Below are 11,953 nucleotides of genomic sequence, written 5' to 3'. Positions count from 1 at the left end.
GGAGGTCTCACAATGCATTCAAACAATGGCTGCTAGCTAGCGCGCTACTTACTTAGTGAACTTTTGAATGCTGCCGTGTAGTCCTTCAGCCAGAACGCGAGGAGCACAACTGCCACCAGAAAGTTGTGATTCTTTCCGTCTCTCGCGTGGAGGATTTTCCGCGAACAGGCTTTAGTGAAGAACGAAAAAAAACTTCGTTTCTTCCGTAGGTCGTCCCAATCAAAGCGCAGATTTGACGCGCATCTCAATGCGGGTCTCCCGTCAAAAAAATCATAAACGGGTCAACCGCCAGGAGCTTCTTTAGTTCCCGTCTCGCTTTGACTGGTCACCCAGGTTGTGGTCCTCGAGCAAAGATTGGTTTGACTTAGCACGGGTTTTTCGGCACCAATTAATGTCCGGTTAAAACTTCGTTTGTCTCTCCTGGTTCGCGCATTGTCTGGAGTTCACTTGATAAAAATATCAGCAAGTACAATAGATGGTGGACAAACATCTACTTTATTCTAATGAGGCAGAGAAAGCACTTCTCGCCTCGGTGGGACGAAGACATGAGCACAAGAGCACAAAGAATAAAGAGAAAAGCAAGAGAGCAAAAGAGCACGAGCTCCCGCTCCTACAAGTTTTTAAACTTACAGAGTGGCGATCTGTTGTCCAATCACTTGCGAACAAGTCGACCTTTCCCGTCCAATCGGTTACGAGCAACTCAGTGTTGGGCGGGTCTTAGATTGAAGTTGGAGCCGCTGCTTTTTTCCTCCAACGGCTATTGAACTAATAAGACTGATAGTTTTATTTAACTAAATTAGACTGAAATTAACCGTGCACAATTCATAATATATACTAAGCTAAACATGAAAAAACATATGTTTACTAATATAAACATGAAATAACGTAATATGTTTACTAATGTGCATAAACACTCTATCAGCTCGTTTGAGGAGGTCCCTGGTGTAGTCCTTGAGGCGTCGCTTTTGCCCCCCCTGCAGAGCGCTTCGCATCTTTCAGCTGTCCATAGAGGACTTGGCGGGGCAGGCGGTAATCGGATGGTGTGTGCAATCCACCGAAGGTGTTTCTTTGCAAGTGCCGCTTCCATGCAGATGGAATTTGTGCGCTGAAGTATGTCTGAGTGAGGAACTCGATCTTCCCAGGACAGGTCAAGGATCTTCTGCAGGCTCCGGATGCTAAAGGCCTCAAGGGTATTAATGTGCCGGCGGTATGTGGTCCATGTTTCTGCCCCATAGAGGAGAGTGGACAGACATACTGCGTTATATACGGCAATCTTGGTTCCAATACTCAGGTTTCGGTTCGTAAAGAATGCTGCGTAAACGACCAAAGGATGACAAGGCTTTATTTATACGTTTGTGTACTTCCATGTTAAGGGAGCAATTGGAAGATAAAGTGGAGCCAGGATAGGTAAAATGATCCACTCTATTTAGTGAATTGCCATTGATGTGAAGGCTGTGTGGTGTGGGAGTTGGAGACACAGGTTGGAACATGAGCTCTGTTTTTTTATGTTGATCTGGAGACCAAAAGACTGGTACAAGCTAGAAATGGTGTTGAGAGCATGCTGCATAGATTCTGAGCTGTGAGCTAGTACAGCATAGCATACTGCAGTTTGCAGATGTGGTAGATATTTGTCTTTGTGTGGGCCTGGAGCCGTCTGATGTTGAAGAGGTTTCCATTGAGGTGGTACTCCACCCAGATGCCATCTTCATGTCCGATGCCTTTATGAAATAAGCACGTGACGGCAGAGAGGAGGATATTAAAGAGCACTGGAGCCAAGACACAGACCTGCTTCACCCCAGCGTTCACCCCAGCGATAACCTCCGTGTTTGTAAACTTCCGCAGGGATGCCATCAGGTCCAGCACTTTTGTTGTTCTTAAGGCTCATGATGGCTTGCCTGGTCTCCGAGAAAGATGGTGGGGTGTCGAGGCTCATGATTGGCGACAGGTCTGGAAGATTGTCCAGAATTTTTGAGTTGACGCGGTTGGTGGTGTTGAGAAGAGTCTCAAAATGGTTTGCCCAGCGAGCAAGGATCTCATGGCGGTCCTTAAGGAGCACAGAGCCATCAGCAGATTGCAATGGAGCAAGTGTTCGCTTTCTAGGGCCATACAGTTCTTGGATGGCATTGTAGAAACCCTGGGTGTTGTTACAGTCTGCCAGATATTGGATCTCATGTGCCTTTTGCAACCACTAGGTGTCCTCCATGACACGGAGTGCCCGCTGGGTTGCTGCCCTTGCTTCGGTAAAGATTGCTTCCCGGGTGTGAGATGTGGGACAGGACAGGAGAGCTTTGTGGGCCTCATGTTTTGCTTTTAGAATGGACTGTATTTAATCAGAGTTTGAATCGAACCGATCCTGGTGTCTTCTCCTTGACTGTCCAAGCACTTCTGAGGCTGTGCTGTAAATAGCCTGTCGCAGAACTTGCCAGTCGACCGGGTCCTCTGGAATCTTGTCGAGTTTTTCGGCAAGGAGACGTTGAAGCTTTGATAGTGGGGTCGGTCAGTGCTGTGCAGCAGAGCTTTCCATTGGGAGCTGTCCTTGGGCGACGGGGATGTATGTGTATAAGGAGTTTGGATCTGACCATATGGTGGTCAGTCCAACACTCAGCTCCACGCATGACATAGGTGATAAGGACATCCTGAATGTCCTTCTGACGGACAATCACATAGTCCAGGAGGTGCCAATGTTTGGAGCGGGGGTGCTGCCAAGTGGTCTTGAACCTGTCTTTCATTTGGAAGATGGTGTTAGTAATGACCAGGTGATGCTCTGCACAGAGGAAGAGGAGCCGAAGGCCATTGGCCATCTTTCCTACTCCATGCTGGCCAATAACTTTATTCCACACAAGGTGTTCCATACCCACCCTAGCATTGAAATCTCCCATGATGAGGAGCTTATCCGTGGCCGGAGTTTTCTGCAGGATGGTGTCCAGAGCTCTGTAGAACTTGTCCTTGACAATGTGGTTGGCATCCAGAGTTGGTGAGTAAGCAATGATGAGTGTAGCGAAGCGTCCCGTTGCCAAGGGAATGCGCCAGGTCATCAGCCTTTCATTGATGCCCATCGGGGATTCCGGAATGTATTACAGCAGTTGGGACTTCACAGCAAAGCCAACTCCATGGATACGGCGGTTGCCTTCGGGGACCCCTTTCCAGAAGAAGGTATACCCTACACCAGGCCCGGCCAACCCGCGGCTCCCGAGCCGCATGCGGCTCTTTGGCTGATTTCATGCGGCTCTTAAGGGGCCGACTCATAAGGGGCGTGCGTCCACATGACAAGCGTAAAAAAAGTTTGGCGCTGGCGCTGCCATTCATCCTCTATGTACCGTAATTTCGTGACCGTAGCGCGCGCTGCACATTTTTGAGAAAATTTAAGACTTTTAAGGGCACCTGAGAATCGTGAAGACTTTTAAGTGCACCTGATAGTCGTGTATCGGTCGGTATCAAGCTGACCATGTGACGTTAACACGCATGTGCGTGTGATGAAAATCAATCATTTATGTCGTAAACCACGGGTGGCCAACCAATCAGAGACTCGACACAAATTGTTTACGACGTAAACAATTCATTTGCGTCAAGTTCGCTCTCAAAATGGCAGGGAAAAAATGCACAGCAAAACGAAAATATGAAGACGAACACAGGACGTTTTTAATAGAGTGGGAGAGCTTATATTTTTTTGTTGAGCGTAAGGGCAAGCCATTCTGCCCTATGTCAGGCGTCATTGGCGCATTTCAAAGCGTCAAATCTTCAGCGCCACTTCAGCTCACTCCACGCGAACATCGATGAAGAATTCCCCAAAGGGACTGAACTTCGCAAGCACAAGTTGGTCATTTTAAAAACTCAGACTGAAAAGCAGTTTTTTTTTCCGAAAATTTACAAAGCAAGTGGACGAGTGGATTATGGATCTGGCTTTTTTGGTCGACATGCTGTGTCACTTGGACAAACTGAACCTTACCCTGGAGGGTAAGTCAAAAATTCTGCCTGACTTGGTGCAAAGTGTGTTTGCGTTTGTCAACAAACTGAAGCTGTTCAGGGTGCATATTCAAAACGGAGATTTAACACATTTTTCCACTCTGCTAAAAGCCAGCGGGCAACTCACCACTGATACCCTGGATAAGAAAAGAGCCAGATATGCAACACTGGTTGAAAACATGCACGAAAACTTGGTGACCCGATTCCGTGATCTACAACTGAAAAGGCCGCAGATTACGTTCCTTGTCGACCCGTTTAATGCGGAGACGGACTGTTTGAAAGCCCCGCTAGTCACAGATGAAGCTGTGGCTGAGTCAGAGATGATCGATCTTTGTGAGGAAGATCAATTGAAACCCACTTTAAGGGAAGGGACCATTGAGTTCTGGAAACGTGTGACAATGGAAGAATACCCCAATGTCAAACCGGCTGCGCTTAAGATACTGTCAATGTTTGGGTCAACATACATCTGCGAGTCTGTGTTTACTACCCTGAAACATGTGAAATCGTTCGGTTCTGACTGACACTCATGTAAAAGAATTACTTCGAGTGGCAACAACAGAATGCAAGCCAGATTTAATGAGGATTGTTCAAGACAAAGAATGCCAGAAGTCCCACTAAGCAACATGGAAACTATTGTCAATTATTACATTTTTGTTTGTGTACTTGGTTTTACTGAGTTTGTGTGTGGAAAGACAGTGTTCTTTGTTGCCTGTGGTTTTAGTACTCTCTGAGTCAATTTCCAATATATTTGCTGATTTTGTATTTAAAAGGTGATACTTATAATAAATCTGTCTGAGCAGAGGTCTGTGTGTGTAAGGGATGGGGCGATGGAGTGTTCATGTGTGCTCATGTTTATCAAAGTCAGCGTTATTGTCGAATATGCTCATATGCATGGCATACAGCACAGATGAAATTACTGTGCAATCGGACCCAGCGTGCAAGGCACTTATAATGACTTTAACAAACATAATAAACACAAAAACGCCAATTTGACGGGAGAGAGAGGGGAGCCGCTGCGTGTTCACGCACCGCCATCTTGATGTGGCTCTTTGCAGTAACATAGTAAAAAAATGTGGCTCTTCGTCTCTGACTGGTTGGCCACCCCTGCCCTACACCAACTTCTGTCATGGAGTCTTCTCCATGTAGTCTGGTCTCGCTGAGGGCTGCAATGTCGATGTTGTATCTTGCGTGTGCTGTCCTCCGGTGGGGCCTCTCAGCGGTTTGAGCCAGGTCCAACAGCATGCGGACATTCCACGAAGCAATGAGTTTTTTTGTGATTCGTTTTTTGAAGTTTCGACTGCAGGGGGGATGCTCTGACGATTTCGGTTTACCGTCCGGAGTGTGGAGAGCAGACAATTTTTAGACCACTTTTTCTAGGTCCTTCCCCATTACAGGGGTGAGCAGTGTGGAGCTGCTCAGACACAATGGAAGCTGCCGAGGATATGCGCTGCTCCAGCCCGCAGTGTCAACGACCATCACTCCATTGCCGCCTGTGTGCATGGTTTGACTAGGCACTTGCAGCCACATCCTTGGCCTGTGCCCACCGCCATTCCACATCGCCACAGGACTTTGGGTTTCAGGGGAGGGGGGGTGGGATTGGGGCAAAAAGCTTGCGCAAAGGTAGAGATTAAGGTGAGGGTCTGGGTGCACGGTCCACACTCCCACCATCTTCACTCTTACCAGGTGAGTTTCTGGTGGCATGAGGATTCTCATGACGACCATTTTCTGGCAGGAGTTGCGGGGGGCTGCCGGTAGTCTGGTTTGTTGGACTCCGCCTACGCCTACCCCCAGGTGCGGGTTTGGGATCACTCTTTGTCTGGCCTCTACCCTTCGACCTGTTCGGCTTGGGTGACCCTGCCAGGACACATGCACACGTCCCCACGCGCACACACAGGCCGGACAGACACACGCGTACACGAGCACACACACACATGCAGACAGACACACGCACGAGCACAAACACAAATAGACACAGACAGACGGCTCCTCAAAATGGCTCTCCCCCACCGACCCCGCTTTGTCCACGAATTTTCCCCCCACACAAAGAAACCCCCTCAGATCACCACATGACACGTAGCAAATGGAAGAATGTATTAATATCACGGAAGACCATGATCCAAGCAGCTGCATTCAAACAATAAAAGCACGTATAAAACCTCGAGAAAAAGTAAAAAAAATCTCCTCAGGCCCTCGCGCAAGAACCCAGTCTGGAATCCACCAACTAGGTATGACGCGGTATCCGACTCATGATCCATTGATCCATACAGGCCTTACGAGTCCTGTGCAGAAACTCTACACACACAGGGCAGGGCAAGAACTGATCCACTTCACCAAGTCCTGTTGCCCAAGAGCCCTCCGATTGCAGATCAACCGGAAGAAGAATTTCTGGCCAAAACATTCTACGCAATACATTCATTCAAAATAGCTGCATGCTGGCGTCACCCACCTGTAAAACCTTGAGTGAGGACCCAGTCGAGTGATCAGCGTCAAGAATTATTTTTTTTCCCAAGGCAGGAGGAAAAAAAATCCTTTATATATATATATATATATATATATATATATATATATATATATATATATATATATATATATATATATATATATATATATATATGAATCATGAAACACTGGACGTGATGTTATTCTGTCCATTTGTGCCAATGGATGGTCCTCACATGAGATTAGCCTTGATGTAGAGAGTGGTGTGGGAGCTGTGCCTCAGGGATGGGAGGTTGTGAATTTGGGACACATCGTCAGTAGTGTGCCATCGTCAGTAGTGAGAGATACAGATAGAGAGAGAGAGAGAGAGAGAGAGAGAGAGAGAGAGAGAGAGAGAGAGAGAGAGAGAGAGAGAGAGAGAGAGAGAGAGAGAGAGAGAGAGAGAGAGAGAGAGAGAGAGAAATAGAGATCGAGAGATCGAGAGATAGAAATAGAGATCGATATATATATATATATATATATATATATTAACAACTTAGACCAAACTAGACAAATACAAATGAGTAGAAAATAAGTAACATTGGATGTTTAAGGATGTGCATCTAAAAAGTGTCATTCTGCTTTTTAAACCATTACGATGTTGGCATAAAAAACTGGATCATCAATTCAGAATATAGAATCTTTTTTTGCTGAATTAACACTTACCAGTATTAATACCGTCAGTCAGTATCCAAGCACCTGTGCTGTGGGCCGCAATAATCAAGCCTTTAGTGAAGGCTTGTTTCACTTTATGGGTGAGGGCAAAATTCTCAGATCCTCCATGGACAGAAAACAGGAGTTTTGGTCGAGACATCTGCCATTTTCTCAACATCAGTTGGAGCAGGGCCTCTGGCTTTGAGTCCACGGACACGCGCACAAACTATTAAGGAACATATGGAAATATGACAGAATGAGCGACTCGCCAGACGTCGTTTGCGATGCTTGATTCCATTTCATTTTGCTAGTTGGTGGTTCGTTTTAGAATAACTGACCTTGGCCCGACGGACGCGTGTTGCACTGTCCTGAAAGTCTATGGTCCCTTATACATCAGTAGGACTGGCTCTGGTGTGCAGCTCCAAAGACCAGTCCTCTGGGACATTCTGTTCAGGATCAGGAAAGATAATTGCAGGGGGAGGTTCCTTTTGCCATGAGTGTTCTGCCATTAGACGACCACAGCAACACCTACATAAACAATATATTTTGAATCAAAAGGGAGACCAAGTGGTAGGGCAGTTAAACATAAGGACTTTGTAACATCTAGAATGTGTCATTTGACATTTGATTGAAAACACAGAAAATAAGAAAATGACAATAAGACTTTAAAAGAAAATGAAATGTGCAACTGGTGAGTCACTGAGATTTAGATATATTGAATTTTGAGTTGCAGCAAAACTTTGTACTTATATAGACATGCAGTTGTTCTTGAATCATACCTTATCAAGGTTTGGCAAACTTGACATACTGGATTGCATCTGGAAGACATGGGAAATACATTTAACATAAGATAACAAAAATATAACAGAAGACATCCAACAAGTGAGATTGCAGTGATTGCTGTGCAGCTTGGCTCACTTAAATGTCTTGATCATGAAGGAAATGCAGACGCACCTGTGTAGATCTCGGAAAGAGGGGATAAACTTCACGCAATCTCGCTTGGAGAAGGCTTCCTCAATCCATGATTTATGTGACTGGAATATGGAAAGGGAATACGTATTACATTTCATAAATACAATCAACAGATATTCTGCTGCTGGTCCAAGTTGTGATCCTAATCTTTGTTTTACCGGTGAACAGTCTCAGAAAAAAAGTATGCGATAATCATGCTCCTCTAGTCAGCACCTTGAAGAGGGAGAGATTCTAACCTTTCTGATTCAATTGTCCATACTCATCAATCCAATTTGTAATGCATTCCGCACTACAAGGCACACCCAACAGCCATAAAGTTTTTCAAAGCATGTCCCAGTGCTTTATAATCCAGTGCGCATTATCCATGGAAAAGGTTTTAACATTGATGTGCAGTCAGAGGAGGCAGGTGAGGCTGTGCCTCACCTGTCATCATGGAAATATCAAATGAAAAAATAAATTAAACAGTTATATTTGTTTAGTGATTTGTACTTTAACGTTCTTTTCCATTTAACTTCACCATTTTTAGGATTTTTGGAATTTTCACATTTACCGTTCAAATACCAAGTAGAGACTAGCGGTGAGGCAGCAGCCGGCTGGGCCGCACCATGGATTGCGCAATGACTATGCTCACTGTGCTGGCTTGCTCTGCAGTGAGACCGCATTGCTGTCCCTCTGCATATTGCTGTTAAAGTATTCAAACCATTTTAGTATATGAACTAAATTTCGACAGTGTAGCTAGTCTATATAATGTACAGTCGCTGTACATTATAAACACTGTACTACAGTGTTTATCTTATTTTTTTTAATCAAAACTGTGTGCATAGGTGAGGCACACAGTTCTCCTGCCTCATGACAGGAGGTGCTGGTGATTAGAGATTCTTCTTGAGACTCCTTGGCTGCAGAATAATAGAATTAGTGACAGCAAGCTACAGTAAACAGTTAGCAAGTTAAGTGCAACCATCCAGTCATTTTTTCGTGTTGCTTGGCCTTATTTTCAGAATGGAGGATTACATATCTAAATTGAAAGAATTTTCTAAACTGGACTTTCAATCGAAGCAGGAGATAATAATTAAAGAAAGAACAACACCGCACTGTATTGCTCACAAAGGATGAGGGATGGATGTAAATCTCCTGGACAGCTTCTCAGCTGGCCCAGAAGGATCTCATTGTAACTATTCCTGAGGCGACAAAGTTGCTCCAGCTCGTGCTCACTGTTACAGCTACTACAGCATCAGTGGAGCAGTCATTCTCAGCACTCAAAAGACTGAAAACATTGAATCGGAACAGGACTGACTAAGGACGACTTTCTTCACTGCAAGTGATCTCCATTGAGACAGAGAGACTTTTAAAACTGAAGAAAGACAAGGAAGGCTTCTACAAAGAAGTTATCGATGCCTTTCTTCAGAAGGAGCGGCGCATGGACTTGATTTATCAGTAAAGGTAACATGATGTGTTTTTTATTCTTTTTTTCTATGCTAGATTTTGTATATATATAAAGAATGCTGACATGACATTTTAGACAAAACACGTTAACTGTTGCCAATCAAATGGTGAATAAGCTACTCTGTAGAGTTCATATGTTTGTAAATCTGACTGTGATGACGTCAGTGCCTCACTAGCCGTGAACCTCATCACATGTCACTGGGTTTTAATAAGATAATAATAATATAATAATAATAATACATTTCATTTATAAGCGCCTTTCAAATCTCTCAAGGTCACTTTACAGTCACAGGTTACGTTTTTCTGTGGGTGAGCAGCGGCAGCCATACGTGCCAGCGTTCACTCAACCCCGTAACTCAAATAGATAGTAAGCTAGCTCCCTAGCTAATACATAGCTGATAGCGAGCTAGCTAGATAGCAAATAGCTAGCTTATGTCTATATAATTATATTATAGTGAATTCTATACTCCATTTGAACCTTTGATACTTTGTTTTGATTTTATTTTGATTTTTTTAATGAATTTATGTGTTCATATGAGCACGTTGGGTGTAAACGGGTTAGTGTGGGGTATAAAAAAAGCCCACGCCCCTGCATGCGTGGTGTGTAATCAATTGTTTAAAAAGCTTGCCCATTCATAAATACATTTTCAAGACACCGCTTCTCCTTCTCAGGATTGCAAGTGTCAATAACAAAATAATACAAATGCCTTTCGTTGGCCTTAGCTGTAATATTTTTTACTATAGACAAAAGATAGCGATATCCAGTATACTGTACGTTCATATCCTCTCATACAGGGGTATCATCACCGGTCCGTGGACCAGCTTAGGCCCATTTGGGACCAGGCCGCACTGAGACAGCTGTGAAAACTGACCACAGCTCAATCAGGGCAAAGAATTATGTACTTCAAAGGGCTTCATTCGCAGCACAGCGCCGCAAAAAAATTAACAGCAAAAAGCTAAAGTTTTTCTCTTGGCATTTCTCTCCACTCTGTTAGCATAATGAAATCCAAGCACGCGGTGCATTCAGCAGCTCCACCATTGGCTAAAATCTGGTCACGTTCATGTTGGCAATTCCTGTGCCACAATAAGACTATAATTTCTGTATTTTCCAGTGTATAAATTGGTAAGAAGTGCATACAAACACATATTAAGATCATTTTTTGAAAAACATTGTCTTTTGTGTATGTACATGAAAAGTTGGATCTGTGACTTCAGCTCATGAAATACATTATATTTTGCATGTTCAATATACAGGTTAGACACAGAAAAAAAGTCAACTTGACACGGGTAATTTCTTCATATGGCAGCCAGTTTCTCAAAGTCCCTCCATCTCTCGAGGGAGAAGCATTTTGAGCAACATTTAACAAAGGCCCGACAGAAGTATTGATGGAAGGAAACAAACACACATCACATCCCTTTCCTGAGATTTGTATACATGTTTGCAATGGGTTCCTTCCGCAGCTGGGAAACACTGCCAATTGAAATTTGTGTTATGGGGAAAACAACATTAATTCCATCATTTGCCATGAACATAAATTAAGGGGGGGGGGGCGGTGTTTGGAAACATTCAGAATACATAAGGTCTATGCTGCATCAGATTAGCTGCTGAAAATGATATGCCATGATTTTGATTTTTTTTCACCATTAGTTAAGGAGAGCTGAACTATAAAATAAAGAGCAAAAGTACAGCCATGTATATACAAACTCTGTTCCATATATACAATATTCATATTATTAAAATTAATACTCATCGACTCACCATAGTTGGAGGACTGTAGTTTGAGTTGTGTTCATCACACTTGTTTACCCACAGAGCGTCTTTAATAGTGGTGGAGTATCAATGACAAGGGTGGCCCGATCAGCGATTAAAAGTCCAAAGGGTAATAACTGAGTCTTTGAAAAAGAACTTGACAGAATTTCAGCCCCGCCTTCAGACGCTTACCACGACCTCTTTTCCTCCAGAGTAAAGTTCTCTTTTGGTTCTTCAGTGGAGATCTTATCGAAGTACTGTATCTGCCTTCCGGCGTGTTTTTTTAATGTACATACTGTATACGTATATATACATACACATACAGATACATATTGTACATATACACACACACACATATATACAGTAAAGTCTCGTTATATCGATATTCAAGGGAGTCCGAAAAAATATCGATACAACCGGGACTATCGATATATCCGACCCTGTCTTAATGTAATTTTCGCCGGGCGTGCATAGAAATAGTATCGATATAACCGGGACTATCGATATATCAGATATCGATATAACGAGACTTTACTGTATATATATATATATATATATATATATATATATATATATATATATATATATATATATATATATATATGGCGGCCCGGTAGTCGAGTGGTTAGCACACCGGCTTCACAGTGCAGAGGTCCGGCCTCCCTGTGTGGAGTTTGCATGTTCTCCCCGGAC

At 43.7% G+C, this 11,953-nt stretch overlaps 1 long non-coding RNA gene across 2 annotated transcripts; it reads right to left on the bottom strand.

The window, feature by feature from the left end:
• Nucleotides 1-927: 927 nt before the first annotated feature.
• Nucleotides 928-11,721, bottom strand: LOC148899437 (uncharacterized). Of its 2 annotated transcripts, XR_016114730.1 has the most exons (7): nucleotides 11,270-11,721; nucleotides 8,050-8,129; nucleotides 7,875-7,913; nucleotides 7,434-7,623; nucleotides 7,108-7,321; nucleotides 5,644-5,817; nucleotides 928-2,909 (listed from the first exon to the last, which is right to left on the bottom strand). It is a non-coding gene; the product is annotated as an uncharacterized LOC148899437 (long non-coding RNA). The 2 variants fall into 2 exon arrangements; XR_016114731.1 differs by lacking the exon at nucleotides 5,644-5,817.
• Nucleotides 11,722-11,953: the final 232 nt, after the last annotated feature.

Source organism: Hippocampus bargibanti, linkage group LG04 (assembly GCF_051943395.1).
Source record: "Hippocampus bargibanti isolate YZ-2025 linkage group LG04, ASM5194339v1, whole genome shotgun sequence".
NCBI lineage: Eukaryota > Metazoa > Chordata > Actinopteri > Syngnathiformes > Syngnathidae > Hippocampus > Hippocampus bargibanti.
The sequence above is the reverse complement of the archived record's forward strand: the minus strand, read 5'-3'. Positions and strand labels throughout refer to the sequence as shown.